The following is a 26,500-nucleotide window of genomic DNA, read 5'->3' as shown; positions in this document are numbered from 1 at the left end:
TGATATAAAAGTTATATAAATAGAAAGAAAACAAAATGGGTTGGCTCTTCTCACCTTCTCATATTTACCTGTGACATAGTAATGCCACAGATTTCTAATACTGCAGATCCTTTTGCAAATGCAAATTTATCTTTACAAAAAAGTCCCAGAAACTTGTATAGAACAAAAGGAATGTAAAATACAAAATGATTATACATACTCATTAATTATTTCACCTAACACAGTAAGCAATAAAGACAAGATAGTTTAATGTGATATTCTGCAAGTCATTCTCATGCTGGCAAGGAGCTCTACAAAGTATTTTATTTAAACCAGTGTCATGATGCTTGAAGTAATGTGCTCCTCAGCTTAGTGCAAAGATGGTATAAACTGCTTTACCTATTGGCTAACTGTAAAACAGCTCTATCAGCTATGTGCACTGCAGTTTCTTACACTAGGGTTGCAGAATGAAATTCAGCTATACTCAGTGGTAAAGACATTCCAAATACCAGCCATAATTTCCAAGGAATTCTGGTACTGGAAAAGTGAATTATTTGTGTGAAACTTATGCAACCACTGAGTCTGATTTTCTTAGCTTACTCAATCTGAATAGAAAACTTTTTTTAAGCTTGAAAGACCTTGCTTTTTGTTTCAATTAACTAAATATGTTTAAGTTGTTACCGTGTAATAGTCTGATTCCATATTTTCCAAGAGATCAGCCAGCACAAAGGTGATCATTTGGCTCAAAGTGAAGTTATTTGGTTGCTATCACACCAAATCTACAGTAGCATTCAAGACAGCACTATAGTCAGCCAGGCAGTATTGCCAAAACCTGTTTTACATATAATATATATGTTTTGTACATATATATACGTATATGTATGCACGCACACCCCCTTCTTTAATGTCTATTATGGTTTTACTGTGAAATCAGTAATATTAAACAGGACTGTATATGTGATTTTATAGAATCCTTAATTTTTGCTATATCAACTGTGCGGTGGTGTGAGTGGTTACATTTGTCTGTGAATGATGTAGTGACAGTGCACATGCCTGTACCATTACCAGAGGAGGAGGAATTGATTAGCAATAACACACTTCATTAACACTGCACTTTCTCAATCATTGTAATTGTGGCTCTTCCCCTAAAACATCAAGTGGAACAGGTTTCATTTCAACCAAATCAATCTAATGTGTTAAAATTTACATAATTTCCTCTCATTGCATTTATAGAGCAGCAGGAATTTTAATTTGCATTGTCTGTATAGTCTATAATCAAAGTGTTAAGAGCACAAGGTTTATTCATTATGTATGGCATGTGGTGACAAATTTACATAATAGGCTGCATCTTGCTGAAATATTCCTTCTTTCCTCACCCCCACCTTTGTAATTTTGCTTATAACTTATTTTCTATAAACCTGTTAATTCAATTGCAGGAGCCTTTGAGTTCCATAGAACATTTATTAGAGAGAAGTATCTTTATAAAAATAAATATGTAAATAAAATGTCATACTGAAAGATGAAAAGTGCTAAGGGAAAGCATTGAAAATTGGACTGCATTTCCTTATTTTAAGAGAAAGCTGGTATAAACCCATTGCAGTCTGTACTCTTACTGTACACTGAAGTTAAACATTCACATACTGAAAGGAAAGACACGTTTTTGTTTGTCCAGTGGTGATTGCTGTATAGAGCCTATTCTGTGAAAGTTTTTGAAACTAAGCTAGGGAGTAAAAAACATTTAAGAAATTAAGATGCCATAAGTAAAATTCTCCATCACTGATTCCTACCTGCTAAGGCACACCTTTGCTTTATGAAGATAAGTGTGATTAACAAGATATTTCTGATGGAAGATTATTATATTTTAGTAAATAGAGGAGAAATAAAGGATTTGTGACAGCTGAAAACACTATATATATGAGCAATGTAATACATCCAGTGGTTTAGATATATGGTCCTCTAAGAAGTGTCACAAATTCATCCATAGCATAAGATTTGTCATTTAGATCTTTGAACTAGCTGAGATTTATGTAAACGGCATGCATCAGACAGCTCCCCTCTTACTGTTCAGTTAAGGATATTCAAGACTAAAACATAGTAATAAGAACTTATTTATATTCAATCATACTATCTTATAGAGCAACAGTGTATATAAATATATTCCATGTTCTGTCGTACAAAGAAATTCAGACTGTACAAGATTGATCTTCTTTTGATCAAACAAAATATCTGTAGGACCTCTTAATAGAAATGCAGAATGTATTTAGATATAGAGTATTTAGATGTAGACATTCATGCTCTTAGTAAGAGGCTATATGATCCTTCATGGAAATATTCATAAAAATAATTTCATTAAAATATAATTAAATTCCTAATCTGATATTAAGAATTTAAGACTGTTGCAGTGTATTGCCTTTGAATTCATTTTAGTCCATGTTAAGCTAAGAAAAGGGTATGTGGGTGTATTACATGCATGATGACTTGTATTTTCAAGTTATGTAAGTATAGGAACAGACACAAATTTGACATTTGTGAATATTTCAATCTCTGTAATGAAATTAGAATGAAACATTGTTTTATATAGTAACTCTTAACATCCAACATGTGCCAAAATACTTCTGAGCAGTGTTATGTCAGTGAAGATGGAACAGCTCCATAGATAAAATTGAAAGAGACTGAACACTCTAAATTCATATTCAGATGTGCTGATAATAAAGTTATAACATTAATACACAGTACAGTTAGATAATGCTGAGTTAGAGTTAGAGAGATGCAAAAGACAAATGTAAAGCCAGATAACCTTTGAGGGAGGAGGAAAATCCTGGGAAGGAGGAGACTCATTTTGCAATTGAACTCATCACTAAAGGGGCCTATTAAAGTGATTATTAAACTGTAATGCTGACCACTTTTTTTCTCAGTTTTTCACAGAAGTTAATCTACGTGCTGCATAATCCTTGAAAATGCCATTTCATTCTGCTGTCAAGCTCCTTTGACAATGACTGGTTTGCCTTTCTTCCATCTTTTTCTTCCTTGCCTATTTTTCTGTCATTTCTCCACATCCATGGCATTTTCTGTTTAAAATTTGGCAAGGAGTTGTCAAGAGAGGAAGTTTTACAGCTAGAGGCTTGTAACAAGGGCAAATAACGTAATAACACTTGTCCGATTGCCCAGTCATGTTCGCAGAGATAACAATATATTTGCTCAGTATTCATATTGTCATAGCGGACCCATTCTGGTTATACGAGCTGTAGAGTAGGGGGATAGGGAATGTGCAACACTTTTTAAATGACTTTCTTTCTACACACAGTGAGTGAGAACCTTATGAACATAAAACTGATTTTGTGAGCTTTGCAGAATATTCCTGTCAAATCTAAATCTCACTTGAACTGCACCTGAGGTTTCCAAGCATCAGCACATCTTGCTGTTGATTAAACATCAGCTGAAAAAATACCAGTTGGAAATGTCATGAGAGCTCTGCTTTGTTCCTGCCCAGCAATTCCCTGCCACCCTGCCAGCTGGGGGGACCTGCCTGACCACGTCAGCGAGAATGGCCGTTCTTGAAAGTGCAAGAGGAGAAGGGAAAGGTGGAAACATATGAAGAGTTAGGTGCAATGACAGCTTATACCAGCTGAGGAGGTGCCCTGTCTGAGGAATTGCTCCTGAAGGTTAATTGAACCAAGTGATGTACACGTGTTTACGTGTAACCCAGGTGGATTAAACTAATGAGTTCAGTTTGGAAAATTCACTTTGTGCAGTAGCACCTCCATTTGCATAGTCCTGCCAATGTGAGCTTTCTAGGAGAGCCGGAGCTGCTGCTCAAGTATAAACAGAAGTACACTCAGTCTACTACTACTATGAGAAAAAATATGATAGTCAAAGCAATGTGTCTTAAACAGTTCTGCTGATGCAATATTCAGCAATGCACCTACTGCTGAGGGTGCTATTGTTTATTTCCCATTTCGCTCAATGTGATATATAGCTTTTGCTTGTCCGTGGCTTCAGCAGCTGTCACGTAGATCAGACTTCAGCTGAAATCTGGGTTTCTAACATGTTTTATGAATAAGAAAAATGTGTTTTACAACTTGATATGAAAGATGAAAGAGAAGTCAGGTAAAGTTAAAATGTTTTAAAAGTTTAGCATGTTTTCTCTTGAATTGGGTACAGAACTTGACCAGTCAGTAAAATACAATAAAATATACATTCATCAGTTAAAATAGCATGTAAAATAGCTTGAAGATATTTCTTGGAAATACTGCGATGCTGCAAATAAACAAGAACACTTCTTTCTGCAAACAAAAATATAATTTCACTATTGACAATATCACAGCTTGAAAATGCTATAGCTACTATAGTTAAAGAAATATCTAAGATTGCTGTCATTGGAAAACCAGCAGAACCAGGAAGGCCCTTCTGTTCTCACCTCTTGGTGGATAGTTTGACATCCAGGCAGGGGGACAAGGGAATGCTTCACTTTGCTCTGAAATATTGCCGTTTGGATAGGATGTAGGTGGGACCAGATCACACTCACTGGGACTGTTTTTCAGTTTGTTTTTTCCTTCTTCTGTAACATGGAATACGATCTTTGTGGTATCATCTGAAGGTTTTATATAACAAACACCTTACTCTTCCAGGACTTACACCTGTGGTGAAGCCTTCTGATTTCTCCATCTTTCTTCTTGTGGCACATTATACTTCTGGATTTTGGTCTTTTACTTCATGTCTTAAGTTTGCTATAGCATGCATTGAAACCTATATGCTGCATTACATACTTATGGTTGTGTTTTTGAGTGGATGCATCTTTCTAAACTACTTATCCTGCCTTGTCTGCTGAGGTGACAGGAATCGGTGACCAAGAAGGTCTGGTTGTGTGTTCCTCTTCTTTTTCATTTAGTAGTATAACAATGCTTTGCATAGAGGCAGTTTCTTTGCTTATGTGCATAATAACACAGACATGAGAGTAGAAAACTTTTTGTTATAAGCTCTAATATTTGCAGGGTGCTTCATTACTTAGTGGTTTAAAAAAATCAGTTAAAAAATAAACATTGACAGCTTTCAAAGGAAATAGATCAGCTGCAAATAGACAAAGTATCCCACTGATTCATTGCTTCTTTCCTGCCTTTATCCTGTTTCAATTCAGGAAGTATACCAAATTTCAGTATTTAATAGATTTTTGGAAACTTAATTTTAAATCAGGAAAAGATCAGCCATATGACATTGCCGACTCCAGAGGAAAAATGAAATGTCATGTAGCTGGAATAAGTGCTACAACTCTTTGTGAGGCAATTTCTCTATTTTTTCCAGTATGATTAGATTTTATAAATATCCTCCCGTGTACAGGTATGTTCTCCTCTCGCCATCTACGAGTGCAGGCTGATGGGCTGTCCTCCACGCTCAGATGACGAGCAGCTGGCAGCAGTTAATGATAGCATTGGAATTTTTGGCACCTTTTTTACAGTGCACTGACTCTATGCTTGCAGGATAATTATCGCTCAGCTTTGCTTTATGTCACTGAATGCAGGACACGCATCAGTGCTCTTTCGAGAAATTTCCAAAGAATTTATCTGTGAAGCTATGATTTCTAAGTGTCTGTGTGGGGAGGAAGGGAACCTTGACTCCAAATGTGACTAATGCAGTGGCTTTACCGACATCTATTTCTTGGTTTCTCTTTTCTTAAAGTGCCATCAGTGAATTTTGGGGAGGGAATAGCATTGTGATAGGGAGTAATAAACAACTTTATGTTTTCCTGGAAGAAGCTGAGTATGAAAGGAATCTCAGTACGTATTTATGAGGAAGAGGACAGTAATTTTGAGGCTGGATTAATATGCTTAAATTGAGGGAAGGGGAAAGATCATGGAGATGTATCTACAATTTGTGTTTCATGGTAAAATAAGTTTTACTCTGCCACAAGCTACTTTTATGGGCTACATCATGAGAAATGAAATAAAAGAGTAAGCAATGCTAGAGCTGAGAAGACCACGGACCTTCTTTTGCTCCATATGCAATCCTGCAAATAAAATCTCTTTTAATTCCTCTTGTATTAAAGAAGTCAGGGAGAAAATGGATTCTTATTCTGAACTTGTCACCCACATATTGTTTGACCTTTCATCTTTTCAGTGCCTGGACCTTTCTCTTAACCTGTGTCTCTAATTTCCCATATTTAAATATACTAATATCATGGATTCCCTTTCCACATTCTTGATCTCCTTGAAATCAGTGGGATTTTTACTGTTGAACTTTAATGGGACAGGTCTAAATGTTTGCAGAGTGCCACATGCAGTGGATTCCCAAATTCAGTTCAAATTCCAAGCATGCTTATTACAGATAATGAGGGATCCCCCCTCTTTTTTTTTTTTTTCTGTGATTCCAATTACTTCAAGAATAATAAGGTACTTCAAAGCTTTTGGAGGATTAAATGATCTGAAAAACACTAAAACAGGTAGATCATGTGCACCTTAACATCCTCAGAGGCGGATAGTATTAGAAGTCTTTTGAAGAGAGCACAGATTGCTGCAAGGAAGCTAAGCGAAGAGGACTTGAATTACTAATACCAGAATATTTACGTGGCACTGAGCCTCAGCAGTTGTCAGAGGAGTTTCTCCTGTTGAATGATCAAGATAAAGCTGCTAAAGTCCTTCCAACTCATTCAGCTGTCCAAGCTTTAATTACCTAAACCTGGACTGAACTCACTAAATCAGTCTGTTTCTTCCGAACTGCAGTCAGATAACTTACCTCCCATAGCGTCCAGTTGGGAGTTGTCACTTCTGAAGTCAGTTGTGAAGAAACACTAAGGGCATGCAGCTCTTCTAGCCAGCAAATACCAATGCTGTTCTTAAAAGAGTCTGATAATAAAAAAATAGAGGGTGGAATTTAAGTTAAGTATGTTGTAATTATCTTTTTCAGATTTATTTGACATCTTTCAGCTCAGAAAAGAGGACCTCTATTTTCAGGGGTTTTTTTCTATATGAAATGAAACTCCATGAATTTCATGCTCTTTCAATTTAAATAGTGAAATATTTGTTATATTCTTACAGAACCTGAGAAAAAACAATGGGCATATATTTGATTAACTAATCTCTATTGAAATCAATAGTCTTCTCCTTAACATGCAAAAGAAAAATTTGTGAAAATTCTTTACAGTATATTAGATCACAAAGTATTCTCTGCATTTCTTTTGCTCTTTTCCAATTCTTTGTCCAAGAATTTAAGTATTACTAGTTCTGTTCTGGTGATTTTTTTCCTTAGATTTAAAATGAAGGAAATGTAAATATTTTACTTCTGCAGTAAATTGTTCCTCAGGGAGGTGATAAGGGTACTATAGAACGAAACAAATTCAGATAAATCCGGCTGTAATAGTCTCCTAAAGAACTGTTATGGTTTTTCAAAACAAAGAACATTAAATCAATATAGTCTATTCATCTCTTCTAAGTATGTTCTCCAGATATTATTGTATAGAATTTCAATAGATTTTTCTTATTCTTCAACTGTTATTATTATCTCCAGCTACTTTCCGAAAAACGTTACCAAGCATCTATTTCACTGATAGACCAAATAGTTGCAATTCTTTATGCAGAAAAGGGCATTTACTCCCTTGAAGGTGTTGTTTCCCAGATGCTGAAATAGGCAAAATCATAAAGCAACAGACTTGCTGTGATTTTAGATTACTTCTTTCCTGGAAAAAAAATAGAATTTTTAATTCAAAGGAAAATAATTCTATCTATTAGTACGCTTAGCAACTTACTCATGTAGGATTCTGTTTTCAAAGTAATTATCAAATCCTTCCTTTGATAAGATGGAAGAGTGAACTTAGGAATTGCTAGCTCCTACAATCATGTCAGTTGGACTCAACCAAAACCAGTTTTCCAGGCTTGTTTATTTGTCTGCCTCTTGTTTCTATATACGACAGCATATGTTTACAGGCTTCTCTTTTGTTGTTTTTTGGGAAGGACAATACTGTCTAAATTCTGGAGTGGGAATGTGGTTTCAAATCATATACAGACATATATGTATTTTTTATATATGAACTTTAAGTGCAAGTAATACAGTTTTAATTACATTTTTCTTAAGTCAACCCTAATGAAAATAATGATTCAATACATCTTTACTGTAAATGTATTGTGTAGATAAAAATCACAGAATAATTCATGTTGGAAGGGCCCTCAGGAAGTCATATAGTCCAACCTCCTGCTTAAATCGAAGCAGGGTCAGCTGTGAGATCAGTCCAGGTTGGGCAGGGCTTTATTCTGTCTGGTCTTGAAAACCTCCAAGGATGGAGGTTTGATTGAGGATGCTGCTCAGGGTTGGACTTTCTGAGGACTCAGCTCTGAAAAGGTCGGTGCTGCCTTACATGAGGGAGTGGGATGTTGTAGCAGCCTGTGGACGTAGAGGCCCGGTGACCCTTTCCTGCGTACCCCAGTCTGCCTTGAGCTCCGGCAGTGGTGTTCATGCCATGGTGGATACTACCACTACAGGAGGATCACACGTAGTGCTCAGCTTTAGCGGGTGGCTTTCTCTGTCAGCTTTCTTGGTCTCTCTGCTGCAAAATGCAGTACTAGTGCTCTTACAGATTTCCCTAGGTTATAGTTGTTCTGGAGAGTGTAGAACTGTCTGTATAGTTAGTAGGAGAGTTTTCTGTTTGGTGTAGTGTCAGCACTGGCTGCTCCTGTTTAGCATGCTGAGAACAGGAAAAAAACACCAGCTCAGACTCAGGAGCTGCAGAATATAGAAATGGGGTTTATAGGTAAGATGTCTGAAATTACTTCTTGTATTTCTATTAGTATTTGTAATTAGTTTTAGCTTGGGTCAATAGCAGAAAACAAAATTCACTTCAAAAGTAAAAGATCTTACCTTCTAAAGAAATTAGCTCTCTCCTTTAACTACGCCCAAACAATTAAAGTTTTTTTACAGTTCAGTAATTTAAAAATGCAAAAAAAAAGAATTCCTCGTGAAGAAGATACATTGTTGGGCCTGTTCTGCAATAGAAAGTATGCACTAATATAGTTATGCCAAGACTTCTACATCCAAAACAATCTTTATTTCAAGCACAGCATGTGTTGACAAAGGAATACTTCTATCAGTTCCTGAATAAAAGTCATATGGCAGCAAAATAAGTTTTCTTTGCCAGCAGAAATTCTTCTGTTCCTGTTTTTTTGTCTTATGCCCTTGTCAGTGAGAAGGGGCTGAAACTGCACATCTCTGACTGATGTAGGCTGGACCCATTTGCAGAGTGCCAGAGAAAGTGAGACACTATGCTAATTTAGACATCTCTAAAGTTTCTGCTAATTCCTTTTAGGTATTTCTAGTGTCACATTTTTAAAGAAACACTGATATCACTGGCAGAAAAAGCTATCAATAAAAAGATGGATTTTTAGAGCCTATAAAAAAAAACCACAAAAAGATGAATAGATAGAATATGTGGGTTAATATCACATTTTCTAATCTAGTGGAATCTTTGCAAAAAATGTGGGTTCTTCTCCTACCGTTGTGGATCCTTTTAATGACTTGTTGTGTGGCCTTTGTCAGGTCATTTATATCTTCATACTTCCCCAGATGGATGTGCCCATCTCTTGTAATATGTTTGTTCAGGGCTTTAGAAAACCAGAGCCTGTAGGGCAATAGGTGCTACTGTCATACCACAAACAATTTCTTATCTAAGTAATTTAAAACATCTCTGAAGAGTTTTCTTACATGTTACATGAAAGCCTTGTGTAAGAGACTCAAAGCCGGTGAAGGTAGTGTAACCTGAGTGGAACTGAATGTAGCCAATAGTTAACTTAAATTTAGAACCTATGGAAGGAATTATTGTTATTTATACATATCAACATTAAATTAGCAAAATCAAGCACTTCTTAACTAGTACATGTCGCTAACAGGTTGTTGGTGGTATATGTGTGTTATTCATATGCAGTATGATACAATCCTTAGTGCTTATGCTTAAGCACCATTTTCCAGTCTTCTGTGTATAAACTTTTAAGTGCAAAGCATGACTAATTCAAACCTAAGGTGTTTTTTTTCTCTCTCTCTGTCTCTCTCATAGTCCATATCTCAAGATGTGTTTGTTTAAGAAGAGGTGGGACAAAAAATAAGTGAAGAAAAACTCAAAATCCTTTGCTATATACCACTCTTTGGATATGTCAGTAGTAGTTACACAGGGACAAAAATGGTAAAGAAATCAGTACAGCTCTTTTGCTTCTTGCCCACCAAGAAAGCTAATATTACTGCAGTACACATGGCTCTCTAGCATTTTTCTGCTGTGCGTAAAAGCACTTCATTATTCCTGATAATGGAGGAACTATCAGTGCCAAGTTCTCTCTCTTTCAGAGTCAGCTGGCTAGTATTTCTTTAGATTAGCGCCATCCCGGGTTACAGTTGTCTTGGGTTAAGATGTGCTGGAGCTGGTAAGCAGGAATGAGGCACTAAGGAAGATGTTCAAGTAGACAAAAGGAGCAAGTGACATGAAATACAAATATCAGGAGCATTCCTTCCTATGGAAACCTGTGTGGTTTTATTTCCTCCTCACCGTTATTGCTTCATATGCAATGTACCTGTGAGTTGATACTATGGGGATTTAGCACTGTACAAATCAAAATGAAATACAGGGAAGGAGAATCAGCTGATACTGAATCTTCCCTTTGTCTGCAGGTTGAGAAATACGCTTGGCAAACATATTCTTTTCAGCAGCATTGTGCTTTAGCATATATTCCTGTTCATTTTCTTCTGCTCCTCTCTCCCCCAAAATTAGATTGAATGAAAATGGGATGCAGATTTGGTTTCTTCTGCTTGTATACGTGAGAGAGAATTCTGACTGAATTATATGCATTCCATATTTTTCTACTGCTCTGTATTTTACAGACTGCTTTGAATTTTATTGTTTTTGTCACCTTTTCTACATAAGAAAATCCTGTGAGCTAAGAAAAATATGTTCCTGGCATTTGGTATTTAGGAATAAGAAGGTGAGCTAGGCCAGTACAGGAAAAGAATGAACAATGAAGACTGTAGAAAGAGATTTAAGTTTTAAAAAATTATATATTAAAAGAATATGCAACTTTTTCAGCCCCTAAAACTAGCTTGACTTTGGACAAAAGGAGGGTGACATATTGGCACAGTGGTTGAACTGAAGAGATCCCAGAAATGGCACTTTAGCTGTGTAGGAAAAAACTGTGCTCCGCTCACAGACACAATCAACCTGGTCTTTCCTTTCTTTTGGGTGAAGCTGGTTAATCCTTAGCTCCTGCTAAGCACACAGTGCTTACAAGGTGTGTATGTCCAGCCAAAAATCACCTGAGGGCACTTTGAACTGAAGGTGTTACTGAGTTTAGCGCTAGTATTTCATGCAAGATAGTGAGACAGATTAATACCAATTTACTGAACTGGAAGTCTTCCTTCCCAAGACCAGGAAAAATTTACTCTTGAATTGTACACCATTTATGTGGGGTTGTACTAAACAGTAATGAGGTAGGATGGAGGGCTTGCTAAATATTGTAGAGCTGCTCCTAATAAGAATACAATCATCAAATCCTAGCCAGGGTTTCAGAGCAGTACTGGTAATGTTTCAGGATGGCTTGATCTTTGTAAAAATGCTAGTAGAGAGGTGTGCTTGTGCTTGATTTATCCACTTCTTACTAATTTAGTGGGACTAAGCTTTGGGAAGAAGGCAGATGTCTTCTGAATAGTTCTTATCACATTTGTTGTTTCAAAGAAAAAAATCATTTGTACTTTTGGATAATAAAAATAATAGTTGCTTGAGCTGATATATTTCATTAGCCTTAATATCCGTGGAAAATTCTCTTCATCAAATCTGTATTTCAGCCCAAATGATGGAAATTACTAAGCCTCTCTTGTGATGTTTTTGATTGAGGCAGCCGTCAAGTTTGCTAATTATAGCTAATTATTGCTGAAAATAGGGCTGCAGTTTGTTTAGATTTGACAACATCCAGAAGTGTTGGCCGTTCAACTGGACATAGATAATGAGAAATTCTAACAATGGTTATTACAGTTATCCTAACAGATCCTCCTAACTTGCCATCGAGTCATGGTCATGTATTGTTCTTTCTTCCTAATTTCTAATTATAAGTTAAAATTAAACAAATGGGTGTAACATCTAATCTCACATGTGCTTGAGCTGTCCAGAGTTTATTATGGCATTTCTCCATAGCTAGATATCCCGATAGTGTCATTTGGCTCACAATATATAGCAGCCATGGTATGAACGGGTGAAACTGAAGCAGGCACACATTGTGCCACCAAGAGGCTTGCTTAAAAAAAAATCTTGGGATGTTTATTACAATGGTTGAAATGAGAACTGGCAGCTAGGGAAGCTTCACAACAACCTCATATTAGTTAGGCCTCTTTGTGTTTCATAATCCTTCATATACATGAAAGATATGAGGAGATACAGTACAACTCTTTCTGAGATTTTGGATCAGTCATAGTCTTGTTAATAATGATGAAGTATAGAAGCATGTTTAGCTGAATGGGTTATATTAAGAAAAAAAAGCAATAGGAGCAAACCCTGCCTAAGAAGTAGCTTTGCTGGATGAGAGTCACTGCAAATAGTTGAAGTATTCTCCCTTACTGGGCAGGCAGAGAAATATAAATATTGGCCAAAGGATAATACAAACTGTAGGAGCTGAAAATATTTTGATCTAGTCTGATTAGGAACTTAAATTAATCTTCCAGTTTGTTTCACCTACGTGTTTGTGCATTTGGTGACTTTCAGAAATAGTGTTTTAAAAGTGAAAATACAATTTCATTAGTAGATATTGATTTCATCAAACTAATGGATAATATTTTAAGGCACGAACAAGTAGCTGCCAGAGCATTTATTTAACTGGATTGCATTGATCTCCGCTGAAGCTGTGTTGGGTCTACAGAGAACAACATCAAACCACATTAACTTTATTTTCAGTTGTTTATCCTAAAGTTTTATCTTTTAATAAAGCATTATGAATGTGTTTAATATAGAAATATTTTGTGTATATGGTTGAGATTTTTAAGTATTTTTTCTAGGAAGGGGGTTAATTTGTAACAAGGAATTCATTAAATGAGGGACATCTCACTTTTCTATTTGCAGTATGTTCATGCATTAGCTACATTCTAATATATTCATTGAAAACTAGTTAATTTCAGCAAAATATTCAACAAGCACTTAGGTATATCTTCAGCTTTCTTCCTTTCAGTACACTGCTTGCACAATGTCACTAATGTGCATTGTTAGCAGGATTATATTTTATTCTGGTAATTTTTGCAAGCCATTTGATGCATTTTAAGCCATGTTGATGGAATGTACAGTAAGGGTATAACTTTCAGGTCCCTGAATGGGTAAGTGCAATTCCTCGAATTAGGTTTGATATGAATATTAGCAGTTACAAATTCAATATCTGCCGTGATAGTTACTTAACATATGCAATTTCCGCAAACATGCTTGACAGTAAGCTGAATTCAACAGAACATTTACAGAAACAAAATATGAAAGTTTGTGAACTTGGTCAAAAAGATTTAATATGAAATGAATATTTATAGATACTTTGACAATATTTGCATGTCTTTTATAGTTGCTCATGGGTATATCAGAACAACTTCTATTTCTTACCATGTAAAAGGAATGAATAGATCATGGTAAGTAGCTAGACTTAACGTAAACAAGCTGTTTTCTGACTTCAGATAATTGGAATTAGGTTCTCCTCAAAGCAGCTGATAGCTAGAATTGTATCCAAGAAAGTCCAAAGTAACTGCTCGTCTTCACAAGAAGACTTTTGCAATCATGCAACCAAGGATCAGGAGCGCTGATTCGGCAGTGTAGCACGCAGGCAGATGGTTGCGCCAGGGCAGAAGATGAGCCGGCTCCCCACACAGGCGCAGCAGCATGCCTGCCCACGCGTGCCTGCTGCTCAGAGCCCAAATATTCAAAAAAACCCTTAGCATAACACCACCAGGATCCTACATGAATCTGTCACTCCCTTTGGATCCCTTAACCCCATACAGCCTTCCTGTTCCATGCTACGTGCTGTTACTATCTGTCCCAATCCAGAACAGAATCCATTTTTTTTCCCTGAAAAACAGCATTGATTTATGGACTCAAGAATCCTGGGTCCCTTTTATCTCATGCTGTGGTGCTTAAAATTTGTTTCCATTCTTTGTCTTGCTCAAAGACAAAAATGGAGTTGTGTGTCTTGTCCTATATCATAATGTAGCCATGAATGTGAATTTAATGCCAGCTGCTTGTATAAAAATTTCATTGGAATTCCTAACTTTAATTGGTCTACAGCCCTGCTTTTGAAGGCAATGAAAAGTTTGCAGTTAAATCTTCCTACTACTCTTGGAATACATAAAAGTTATTTTTAATCTGTTGGTTATTGTTGCAAGCCGATGGCTTCAGTTCTCTAATGCCATTTTCTTACTGACACTTCACTGAGTCATATAGTCCCTTTTATTCATTGTTTTATTATTTTTCCTGTGCTGCTGATATATCTTTTGATCTGTCTGGCTTCCATGTCCTTAAGCTTTGAATTCAGATAGCAGGTGGGACATGACTGTGTTAGACTATTTGTTTTCAACTACTAACTTTGATTTACTGGCATCAGATGTGCGCTTGACTACAATATTCACAGCTGATTTCCATCAAGGACACTAGTTGTGATACTAGCGGTACTTCTAACCAAATTAGGAAGATAGTTTTGTTGAGAGTGTGAAAGTTAGATAAAAGTTACTTGCCCTTGAAATTTTGTTCACATCATTCAGATGTCCTAACTATTGCTGATTGATTATGGAACTACAGTTTTGACTAAAGCCTTCAGATTTATTCCTGATTCCATGTTCTTCATATTAAAATATATAAAAATATTCTCTGTTTAGTAATTCAGCAATTCAACAAGATCTGTTGTGGTTTTGATGGTGCTTTTTGTTTCAGAAATCTTGTAGAGCAGTAATATATATTCTTTCAGATCATTGCAAGTACTGAAATTATAGTCACTAGTTCTTGCCTTGACAGTGTCGAAGTTGTAGTCTGGTTGAAAATCAGGCACTGTCTTTGCAGATACTCCAAGGGGTCTCCAGCTTCTTCCCATATGCTGTGATTTTCCATGAGTGTCACATATTCCTCTGTCCACGCGTGGGGTGTCCGCAGCCTGGATCTGGCCACAGAAGGTCTGTGATTAGTTCGGGTTTGATCACAGAAATAGTAGATCTCCATTTTGCAGTGACAAAATTTTGTCCTCTGACTCATTTGAAATTTCAGAATGTCTGATGCTTTTCCGTTCTCTAATTGGGTTAAAATAAGTCATACGAAGAACTTGCAGTCTTCTAGCTAACAACAGTGGTAATACACTTAACAGTGCCTGCTGGCAGCTAATAAACTCCCAAGGAAGCTAGTACAAAGAGCATATTACATATATCTTTTAAACTTCCTGATCGAGCTCTGTTTTATTTATTTGTACAATATACTTATTTAAATGAAATAACCTTGCTTTTCCCTTGCAATTTCTGATAACTTTGATATCCATCTCAGTTATTCAAATATGAATTTATTCCAAATGCTTTCACCAAAATAATCTTGAGATCATTTCTAGGCTTGTAAATGTTATTCAAAACCAGCCTGGAAAGGCTTAGTCTGTCCATCTTTTACTTCTTCCAGTATTAACTAGTGTAATCTTTCCTTCTCTAGCACCCCAGAGAGGTTTACTGAACAGCAGCACAGAATCAAGTCTGTGGCATGCTCTCATTCATTCAAAAACCCTGTCAAAATCCTTGGTCTCCTCAATTTATGTATTAGCTTTAAATGAGATATCTGCTGGGGCAGATGTTTCACCAACACAGAGGAAGCTCTGGCCTGCTCCGCTCGGGTGCCCTTGCTTGGTACCAGCCCGTGCTCTGCCTCTGCCGGGTAGGGAAGGGCAGAGGCGGTGGAGGGATGCAGAGGAGCCCTTGCAGTGCCTCCGGCTGATTGCAACAACTAGTAGCTCGTGTTTGGAAATTTCTGGTGCATATTAGTTAATGTGCTAGATTAGATACCAGTTAACAGAACACTTTAGGAAACAGCATAATTTCTCGATCAAGTCTGCCTTTAAAAAAACACATTTGTCATATAGTTCAGAAAAAGACAGTTTTTAACAGAGAACGGCTCTTGCATCCTAATATTCCATGTAAGACCTCTCATCTCAACTGCTTAAATTACTCATTTTAAATACGGTTCTATATAATTAGTAGACAAGATTGTGGTCTATTTAATTTGCCTATCATGCAAGTGAAAAGAGCGGCAGGAGCTTCTTCATTACCATCCTGCAATGTTGAGGGAAGTAAGAGCTGAAGGAAAAGCAGTCTTCACAGGGCTTTTGCCTTTACTTGTGAGGTGGGTTGCTATGTTATATACCTGATGCTGCAGCTGGGTCAGAATAGCTGTATCAGGTGCGTTCCCCGTGTGTTACTGAGTAAGTTTAACATTGTACTGCCCTTTACTCATGGCTTGAGACGAAGCCTCAGCTCAGAGCTCTGTGTGCAATGTATTTTTTTAACAGCAAGATATAAAGAATGCCAGCGAGTGAGCCATTGTGCATTTACCAGCGACTGGCTTAGAACAATGTCATCTGAATGACAATAAAAAACCTTGTAAATCCATTTCCTGTCTTGCAAATGCATATGTGTTGTTACCCAACCATGTTAAGCACCCAATTCAAGGAGTCCTTACTTCTGATTCAAAGTACAGTGACTGTTCTGTGTTCTTTGACAAGTTGGGGAAATAACCTTCATTTTAGTAGTCAGTCTGTCCCTTCTTTTTCATCCCTTGCCAAATCTAAAATCAGTCAAGTCTGTTTGATGCAGAGCCCCAGAGCAAGATACTACTTGTGTGGAGACCTGGAGAAGCATTGTGAACTGCTCATCTGATAAGCTGCTGTTGCTTTAAAAATATAACGTGAAAAATATAATGAGAAAAGCTTGGATTTTTGCCAAAACTCAAAAAACCTTTATGGTGGCTAAACTGTTTTGCAACTAAATACTGCTGTTCTCTGAAACAGTCCATTCCCTTATGCAACTAAATACTGCCATATGTTTAAATTCTTGCAGGACTCCTAAGGCTGACCCAGAAGAAATGTCAACAAATGTTTGTGAGTCCTTGTGGCCCTGTAACATTTTCTTTAAAAAGTGAAGAATGGAACAGCAGGAGCTGTAACACTCCCCCAGAACAGACATACGAAGGCATATGGCGAACACGGGAGCCTGCTGGCTCTCCAAAGCTTGCCGGTTTCATTCTTAAGGCTCCCTGGTTTTTATCAGGACCACTAAATCTGTCTTCCTATTTCACAAGTTGCTCTGTTTTCTTCAGAGCTGGTTTTAGCAGGCGTGGTGGCCTGTGTGGCCGCTGACCTGCCATGGGGAAGTGGGCAGCTCCTAGAGGTGGCAGATTTGCTGTCCCGGTGCAGTGGGGTGTCCCTCAAGATTGCTCCTAAGTCCAGCAAATCCCTGAAATATCTTTAGATAGTGATTTGCCAGGTCAATACAAAAACTCTGTTAGCAATCTGCTCCCTCCCTAGTTTCTGGGAAGGTATACTCTTTAAAGCGTAACCCTAATACTGGCTCTGATTTTGGAAATAAAAATAAATGACATTTGTTGAAAGGTCCTGAACAGTTGCGTTTAATTTTCATTGCGCATGTGGGTTTATTACATTTAACTATGAGGTTTGAGTTTGCTGCTACAGGGGCAGATCTTTATATGCCTGAGATGACAAGGTTTTTCAAAATCGATGCGATTTAACCATGTAAAGACCTAAGCCCTGTGACTTCAATAGAATTTGTGCTCCTAAATCTCTTGGATGCTTTGGAATTTTTTTCTTCCCTGTAAGTAACCTTTCCTGCAGTTATTCTTTTTAATTAATTGAGTTATTTTTGTGCAGGAGTGAAGTAGATTTAATATTGGAAATTCAGGGCACAAAGAAATCTATAGGGAAAACATACAACTCAGCAACTCCTCTTACCTCCCGGCTGTCTGTGCTTCATATTTTTGATAGTATACAATTTTATTTCCTGATCCTAAGGCATTTATTAATATCTATATAGCAGAAAGAAGAGCTCTCCAGGTTTTTGTGTTTGCAGAGGCTATAAAGGCCGTGAGCGCACCATGCGAGCTTGGGTAAATGCACTGATTATTGTATGCCGAGACTGAGCCCAGGCTCAGTAACGCTGTGCTCCAGTGTGAGCCTGTTTCCCGGGCCCTAACGTTGCGTTAGGAAAGGGGGTTTTGCCCTTGTGCTGGGCAGATGCATCTGTTTCACACAGCACAGGATTTTGCTCTGAAATTAGCAACTTTTGGTCATTTTTGTTTGGTCTATTGTACCATATTCATAGATGTGCAGTGTTTCAAACCACGAAATCTTGAGCTTTTGAGTTACAGCATTATGTATTTCTCAATACCACAAGATGTTTCTTCACAAAGTATTTTGGAAGATAATTTATGTAGCCACTCATAAAATTACACAGTCTTGATGTGGGGGATTGCTGAGGTTTATTTTCTTAAATGTGGCTGGGGAGGTTCCTGCGCCCTGAAAAATAAAAGAATAAAACAGCACATGAAAAAAATACAAATACAAAAGCAAAAATCCAACATTTAGTGGAGCTTCTGTGGTTTATTCTTCATCTTCTCTCTTTGCACTACAGTTACTGTAATAAGTAAACATTAATATAAAAACTGAACATTTTGCATGAGATTGACAGAATGAATCATCAGATTTCTTCTTAAAAAGGGAGAGGGGAAGCTTATTCTTGTCACTTGCAACTTCCCAAATAAGTTTTCGAAAGTGTTCAGCTATAATTTAGCATAAAGAGTGCTGTTTGTTAAAAAGGACTACATTATAATTACAGTTGCTATGAATACTGACCGGAGAATCAGCAACTTGTTGAAGCAAAGTCATCCACACTCTTAGGTAAAGCCTACTAGGTGATTTGTTTTTAACAGAACTCACTTAAGCTGACACTTTCTGAAATGAAAATAACAGGTTTGTTGAGATAAGTAGTGATATAGTGATACATCTCATTAACTTGAAGGTAATACCAAAGGCATTAGTGTCTTTATTTATATTATCCAAGCTGAGAGCTCATCAAATTGAACATAAAGTATGTATATGGCTTTATGTTGACTCAATGCCGTAGCATACATAGGGAAAAAGGTATATGACCTTAAGTGACCGCAGTGTGGCTATATGGTTTTCTTACTAAATAATCTGGACTAACACAATGCTACTTTTAGAGCATCTTAACATTTCACATGAGACTAAATTAACTTACCTTCACAATATGCTTTTGAGATGCAGGCGTTAATTATTATTTGCAGTTTTGTGATGAAGCTGAGGAACAGAGGGCATGTCTACAAAGTCTTCTGTTGGCAGCTGGACTGTCAGCCCAGCCGTGCTTATCGCAGTGCCAAAACTGAATTAGCAGGGCGGCTCACCAGCTAATGTGACTTGCCGCGCAGTAGGACGTGCTGGGCTGGGCTCAGCGCTGTGCTAACCACATTTATTCAGCTTCAGCTCAGCTTGGAGCTTGGGTGGAAAAAGTTCACATCTGCCAGCAATATACCATGCAGATACTCCTAGCAAATCTGCCCAAGGCCACCTTGGAGACGTAGGTTATGGCCTGGAATATTCTGCCATCTCTGAACTTCCAGTCCAGCTGAAAAGGAAGAGAGTTACCTTTGTATGGAAGTTGTTCCACTTTTCTTTTTTAAGATATGCTTTTTGCAAATAGACATTTTCATGCTTTTGCTGGGGATCCACATTTCCACACAGTTGGCAAAGAGACCTCTGTTATTATTATGAAGTTATCTCTGATTTTTATTAACCGTTAGCTTGTTCCCATATGTGCTCTTCCATTTTGTCCGGACGTGTTAACACTGGGTGTCCTTGCTGACTCCAAAATGAAGGGAACTGAAACTTAGAGTAGGCGCTTTTCAGGAAACATTTGAAATAGTAGAGATAGTCTCAGCTTTTAGACAACCAGTTTGAAAAAAAAAACAACTTTTTTTCCTTACTTTTTATTATCCTCAGTGTTTCATAAATATATATTTTCTCTTCGCTGGATGAGTATGAGTTTACTAGTTAATTGCTAGTGGTATGGTACTCTGGAGCTCATTTATCATTGTTTAAAGCAATTGCATTTATAGTACCTAGGACTTTCTTCATCAGGCAAAGCTCCCATCAGCATCAGTAGGAATTCTTCCCTCATTATGCAGTTTCTCCTGAATATGGAGAGCACTTGCGATGTTATTATTTGGTTATGCATATTTCTTTCTCACAATCATTGTTTTGAAGAAACCTCATAATGCACTTGCTCATAGCTTATAATAATTACACCACAGAAAATTAAAGTCTCGGTGGTATTTGGGAGGCATAATGAATAGCAGACAAATGTTAAATATTAATATAGTAGAATATTCTGGTTAATTTTAGCTGTGAACTTGAGTGTTATGAGCACTTCATTACGCTATGTTGCTGAAACACAGATCTGCATCTGTGGTTTAACTCTCAAGAATACATAGGTAGGCATGTTATCCAATATAGACAAAATAACTGTCCATAAAAATTAAAGTATATTGTAATTTTTATTTAGAGTGGAATAGCCTGAAATGATAGGGGGTGGAAAATCGTATTGTCCTTGCTATAAACATTGCTGAAATGCTGGAAAGCTGCATTAGTTGTGAGGGTGAATTGCGCACTGTGCCTAATGGAAACTCTTAGTATTTGCTCATATTCCAAATATTATACTTACCTATGGACATTTGGTTGTATCTCTAATTACCTTATTTTGAAAATGATAAACTGTTGGGAATAGCATCAAACATTACTTAGTTGGTATTGTTCAGTTATTAAAACTGAAATGTAGCATTTAAAGGAGGTGGGGGTTTTTTTTTTTTTTTTTTTTGGAAATCAGTAATGTTCAGCTTTTCTTTCCTGATTTTTTTGGCTTTTTGATGTCAATAAGTAAAGACTGGTTTGTGGACAAAACAGTGTATTTAACATTGCCTTGTTCTTTATTGGGAAGCCAACTCTGTAACATCCCTGGAGAAAACACAAACGGAAATGAGGAAAAGAAGACCAGGAAAGACAGAGACCAAATGGCTTTAGGTTGACCTAAAAAGAGTTTACTACCCCTTTCCCCCTCATTCCACCATTCCTAAATCTAGACAAGCTATAACCAGTGGGAGTTTGGGCAAGGGATGGGGGGGGAAGAGGTGTATTCAGTACAGAAATAAGACTAAATTAAATTTTTTCTAAAACTTTACAAATGTTTGAAAAGTCATTGCCAGATTTGCAATAGGCTTTCCAGAATGAATCACGAATCTTTCTGGGATGACAGAGAGATTCAGTGAGTTGAATGAGGCACACAGAAATTCAAAAACGTCAGATCTCTGTGGTGGCTTTAAACAACTACTCTTTTCTTTATTTATTAATAAAAGGGAGAAGGTAGGTAAAAATGTCCTTACGACCAAAGAACTCCATCTCTCTCGAGTCCCTTGGACAAATTCTGTGCTCGTCTCCTTTATAGTATCTCTGATATCTCAGGATTATTCTTTCTTGGGTGTCTCTAGTGGACCTGCAACCAGCAGGATAATTTTGTGGAACATTTATATAAAGATTTTTTGAAAGGTTAGTTGAATTTTTTTTCCTGTGCTAAGTGTCCCCTACAGCTTGGCTAATGGGGGCATTCAGCATATACTTCAGTGGCTCTCACTTTTTAGGATTTCTTTTCAGGTCACTAGAAGAGGTTGATAAAAGAGAACAGAAGAAAGCCAGAGGAAAGAAATAGAAAACAGCTTACTTAAATTGGCAGCAGAGAAGGATAGGACAAAGTAAGCACCCAATGCTAGTGAAGACAGTTGAAGCTTTGCTATTGATCACAGTAGAAGCAGGATCAGGCCATTTGTGTACAGTGGAAGGAAAGTGCAGAAGAATACGAATGAGAAAGTGGCAAGGGAAGGAAGCAAACAAGCAAAAAAAATAACTGAGGTGAAAATTTGCCATAAAAATGTCAGCGGTGACAAGAACCCACTCTAGTAGTCTCTGACATCTGCTCTTGGTGGAAGCCAACGTCCAGCATGACTTAGCAGGGTTTAGAGCAATTCTGTATGCTTTTTGTGATGGTAGTAATTGATTTTGAGTGCTTTGTATGTATAATACGTTTATTCAAGAGAGAATATATATGAGTATTTTACTGCTGGTGGTTTAAGAACATATGTTTAAGTTAATCTAGTAGACAGCAAGTATAAGAAGTCTAGCTCTTAGGGCACAAATGGAGACTTTCTCCAAATGCAGGGAATTCAAATTATAAATAGTGTGGTGCACTGAAATATTTCCTATGTGTGAAAAAGATATACAAAATGCTTGTATTAAGATTTATTTACATGTGTGTATCTATATAGGCATGTATGTGTAAAAAATACATGTGCTTACTGTGGATCCTCTTCTACCAAATTTAATTTTAGAAGAAACTCAGAGAAGTTGGATTTATGGAAATGGAAGGCTTGATTTTTATGATATTTAAAATGACAGAACATACCTGCCTTCAGGCCTCCATATCCACTTATATTCTTAGTACCTGGATAGGATGGGACTGAAGCATCATGAAGCTAATTAATACAGACTTTATCCTCAAGGGGTTATCATTTGCCTGCAGGCACTTGTGACCCAAAAGCAAGAGATGAACTGATGAAGTCATATTGTATTGGGTGAGCACAGGGCCTTGTGCCTTGGTGCACACGTGATCGGTGAAGTTTTCTTGATGGGGGGTAATTTGTCACTTGTGAGCCCACATGAAACTGTTATCTTATTGCTATTTATTTTGGCCTTGAACAGATAAGATCTGGGCTTTAGTCTGCAGTCTATTAGTACTCTCATCACCAATAACATATTTTTGTCTCTCATGGAAGTGTGTAGCTATTCTGTTATAGTACACAGATATTTTAGTATGTTAATTGCAATCATTGTTTATGGCATTCATGTCTAACAACTTAGTATGTATGATCAACTGGTTGTCAACACACGCTATCTGGAAGCAGTCAGACCAATAGCTTCCTGTTCCCAGCGTTGCAACACGCTGGACATCTCCCATGTCAGCAGTGCGCTCCAAGGTGGCTGCTCGTCCTGTGAGGGATGTCACTCACAGGGGAAAACGTTTTGATAGAGAGTATAATATAAAATCAGAAAGGTCATAAGAAAGGGCATAGTCTGACAAGAGAAACAGGCGATTTGTCTGCTTTGAGTAGAACCTTGTTTATATGAAACCTTCTCTACATGTCTTAGTTTTTGTCCTTTTCGTGCGTATGCTGCCTTTCCATGAGGTATGCCTGCTGGGTGGCAAGGTTCTTCGCTTCTTGTCCAACTGTTTGGCTAAGGAGTATATAAAATCTATTTTCAAGCCCTCGTTTTCCAGGTTTCCTATGCAATTGTGGGCAGAATGCTTGGTCTCTCTGAGACTCAACTCTGTGTCTGAAAAATACAGATATTACCACTTCCCCACCTCAGAACCAGCAGATAGTATATATGGTCGGAGGAGTTTGGCTATGACAGCAGTAGAAGACTGTACCGGGGAACCGAGTGCTCCTCCAGGACAGCAGCTGCCTGGCCGCGGCTGCTCCGACACTGCGGCTCCAGGGCTCCAGGACACACACTGAGCACCGTGGACCAGGGTCCCAGACCTCAGATATGGGCAGTGTCAAAGTCCTTGGCCCTGCCCTGCCAGTAGACCCTGTAATTGTGTGCGTCCTTATTCATAAAGCAGATTATACAACGTTGTCTTTTTATGCTTTCTGATGCAATGTTTGCCCTTTGCTTTATGTTTCTTTTCATGTTTCCATCTCTCAGCATAAGATGGTGAGCCTGTTGGGCTCTCATGTCGACACCAAAAGCACTTGTCATGCTGCAACTTGAAGCTATTAACAATGATAACGTGATATCCTTAATTACCCAATGTAACTTTGAAGTTGGCCCTGCTTTCACTGGCCGAGTTGAACCAGATGACCTCCAGACATCTCTTCCCACCTAAATTATTCTATGATTTTATATTGGTTGCTGCATGTGGGGATTCACATTACCCAACTTAGATGCCAGTAATAAGTGGAAAAAGACAGGTTCTCCTGGAAAGTGATTCAGAGCATCAGCTTATTTAGGTGCTAAGATGATTGCTTGCAGGAGCCATTTATACATAGCCAAGGAGACTACCCTCCTAACCAAGGCAATCCAATATATATATTCCCTAACAGGGTTAAATGCTGTGGAGTTTTGCATTAAGAGATTGAAACTTTGAAGCAGAACCATTTCTTTCTTCTTGAACAGAGACTGCTAACTTTGTCAAATTGTGGTGTGGCTTTGGGTCACGTGGTAGGAACTAGAATAAAGCAGAGAAAAAAACTAGAGAGCTGGAAGGAAACAGTTTTGTTTAAAAAAGTAAAAATAAAAATAAAACTCATGCCTGAATTGCAAATTACCTAATGATCAGGATAAATTTATGCAAATTTTACAGATGATACAGCTTCAAGAGGGAGGGGAGTTTTGGAGACACATAGCTCAGAATAGCAAACATAAAAAAATGGCATATGAGAACTCAGGTTCAAACTCTTTATTAAATCAGAACTTTTACCTATATCTTCAGAATAGTTAATTATTTACTGAGGAGAGAGAGTGAGATAAAAAATGATAAAGGTCTGCAGCCAAACGGAAGAGATACTCAGCTGGCATGTGGGAGGTCTGAATTCAGGGCTCTTTCCTCAGATTTTTGTACTGATTACTGCGTTTTTCATAGGTGAAATGTTTTATAGCATGCCTTTGTTCACTTTTAGAAATGGCTCCAAGGTTAAGTGGTGTGTGGCAGGGTCACACAGGAAATTCATGGTAGAACCATGGAAAGCTCACGTATTCCTAAATCTTGTGTTCCATCTTTGTGTGATTGTGAGCTTATATTCTTGTTATTTTTATTTTAAATGCTTTTAAACTCTTTGTTGTATTTTTAACAGTATCAAAGTTGTTCATTGTGTACAATCTGAATATTTCATTTTCCCACCTCCTTGAATATGTGTTTAATATGCAGGTTAGAAATATTTATATGATTTTGTAGGCTTGTAATAATTAGAAACAGAAGGAAAATTATTCAGCCACTCAGCCCATTTGCCTGGGCTATGTAAAAACCTTGTTTTCATATTGTATTTGAATAAATAATTTGTAATCAATAATATAATTCACTCAAGAAGATTCAATTTCTTTAGGTTTTAATTTAACCATTTTGATTATGTTGATACTTTGCATGTGGTCAGTACTGATTATGCTTGAGCAATACTTTAGATTGGTAGTGTTTTTTCCCTTCCTGATTGTGTATGTTGGAAATTCTCTTCCCATAAGCATGTTTATAGTAAATTGTAATCAAATAACTATTTAAGTGGTAACCTGATGCAATAGAATTCTGAATGTGGTAGAAATGCAAATAAGTTTAAGTTGTAAATAAATATTTTTGAATATTTTTATTCTTTCTCTCATTTCTGTCTATGGTAACTGCCAGAATTTTCATTAGGCTTCTTGAAAAAAAGATGCAGTAAGCTGGCCACCACTCTTTCCTTTAATTTAATTTAATTTCATTTCATTTCATTTCATTTCATTTCATTTCCCTTACACCTTTGCATCTCTTACTAGTAAGGAGTTAAATATATGTAGTTATAAATTTCCTTTTTTATTCTTTTTATGATTATAAATATTTTATCACCATTTCATAAAACTTTCTGATGTGTCTGTAATTTATTATTTCTGTAATTGCTAATCTGGAAATATTTTAATTTTCAAAGCACATTGGACACAATTTTGCTCTAATCTGAAATCTTTCCAGGTTTCTAATATTTTTCTTTTAGTTAATATTCTATCCCCTAGGTCTCTTTTATGTAGAGAAATGTGTTTTCAATGTAATTCACTGTAATAAGGTGAAGAGAAAATGAAGAGAGGTTTGGGGTTGTTTTGTGTTTCCTTGATTTAAATCTCATATTTTGCATGTTCCTTGATTGTATTAGTTTATTCCTTTTGCCAAACAGCCCACAAAGCTGTGAATATTTATTTAGTTCTGTTCCTAATAGTTTTTCTAATAGGGAATTATTTTGGTACAATGAAAGACATTTGTAAATGAAGCAGATAAGCCCTTTGGCAGACAAGGAGTGTTTTGTTCAACACAAGAATTCTATTGTCCACTGCTTTAGTTGTCAAGTGCCTGGGGAGCCCAGGATTTATGATGATGCTACAATGGCCCTTTCAGTGCAAAGTCTAAGAAGCTGTGAGATTCCGTTCCTCTGCTTTTCAGACTCGCAAATCTTTTTATCATGCAAGGACAATGCAGGATTCAGCTGCTTCTTAGGCCACAGGACTGCCCATTTAACATCAGGCATTGTGAAATAATTACCATAGTGACAATGGGGTTGGGTGGGTTTTTTTATTCCCCTCTAACTAGCAGCATTTCAAAAATTGTTCAAGTTGTCACTTTGTATAAACCAACTCTGAAGACACGGCTTATTTTG

At 37.2% G+C, this 26,500-nt stretch overlaps 1 protein-coding gene across 1 annotated transcript in view; it reads left to right on the top strand.

Moving 5' to 3' along the window:
* Positions 1–26,500, top strand: part of CDH11 (cadherin 11) — an 83,129-nt gene that overhangs the window by 12,787 nt on the left and 43,842 nt on the right. The gene's annotated exons all lie outside the window — the stretch shown is intronic.

The sequence above is a fragment of the Apteryx mantelli genome, chromosome 10 (genome assembly GCF_036417845.1).
Source record: "Apteryx mantelli isolate bAptMan1 chromosome 10, bAptMan1.hap1, whole genome shotgun sequence".
In the NCBI taxonomy this organism is placed as follows: Eukaryota; Metazoa; Chordata; class Aves; order Apterygiformes; family Apterygidae; genus Apteryx; species Apteryx mantelli.
This window is presented reverse-complemented; position numbering and strand designations above follow the sequence as displayed.